Source organism: Echinops telfairi, unplaced genomic scaffold, assembly GCF_000313985.2.
Source record: "Echinops telfairi isolate 266 unplaced genomic scaffold, ASM31398v2 ScPeMD7_7458;HRSCAF=8496, whole genome shotgun sequence".
Lineage (NCBI taxonomy): Eukaryota > Metazoa > Chordata > Mammalia > Afrosoricida > Tenrecidae > Echinops > Echinops telfairi.
In genome coordinates this window covers 45513232-45514375 of record NW_022111358.1, presented here as the reverse complement: position 1 = coordinate 45514375, position 1144 = coordinate 45513232, and positions in this window count along the sequence as shown.

Below are 1144 nucleotides of genomic sequence, written 5' to 3'. Positions count from 1 at the left end.
CTGGGTGCTGGGGCATCCGTATGGAGACCCCTGCCAGCGCTGAGATGCTTACACATTCACTGATTCAGCTTTCCTCCTGCAGTTGGCATCATTGCATGTGTTTTGTGAGATGGAGGACTTTGTGGATTGGTGTTGGACATATGGGTTATTGGGTTAATGTTTGGACTTGTAGGCTTAGGCAGCACTGGGTTGGGATGTTTTCTTGATGTGTACTTAACCTTTATATAAAACTCTCTCTTATACATGAGTTTCTGTGGATTTGTTTCTCTAAAGTACCCAGACTATCATAGGTTCTCTCTATGGATTGGCTGCTTTGAGCGGGAATATCGTCCTGAAGGCTTGGTGGGCCAGAATGTGCTCCACTCTCTCTTCCTCCCCCCTCGTTTGCTCCAATGTGCTCTCATCAGACATGTCCCTCTCCCTGAGCTGTAGCTTCAGTGCTGTCCTCTGAAATAAATTCTTCTGGGGGCAGGGGAGGTCTGTCCACATAGTTGGGACTGGAGCCGGCCCCTCAGACCTCTTTATTGGTTCCGTGTTTCATGCCAGTATGTTGCATTCACATCTTGAAGCACTGGGTTGAAGTCTTGTCCCTCTTTCCCTGTGGAGATATAACAATACCCTCCCCTTGGGTGGGTTAGTGTGCTGTTCCCCCGCTACCCATGTCTTTTTTCCCCTTTATTCCCCCTCCTTTTTAGTTGGCTACCACATGTATCCCTGGATTTGGTTTGGCACCTGCCATACTACCTGGACCTCACCCAGGAATGTTTGTATGCAGTCGCTTTTTCCCTATGCCTTTTGATTTTTTTTTTAAGATGACCTCAGTGGATATGTTGCACTTGTCCTTTTAAATATTCTTCTATGCATGATGATGTCCCTGCCCATGTGGCGATGTGCTACTAAAGTTCATCATCTTACATTGTGGGGGGAGGTCAGATGCGCAGGCATTCCCCCCACTGAGGGCAATCAGTTGCCAGACTGCTGTCTAATTCCACCACAAGGGTGGGCCTGCTCCCTGCCTCTGGGGACAATGGACAGGCTCCTGTTGGCAGAGTTTTCACCCTACTGATAATGGTTCCTATGGAGACCCAGAGACCACCCCCTCATTACTGTGTAACCTATAGTGTAACCCCTCCCTGTGACGTAT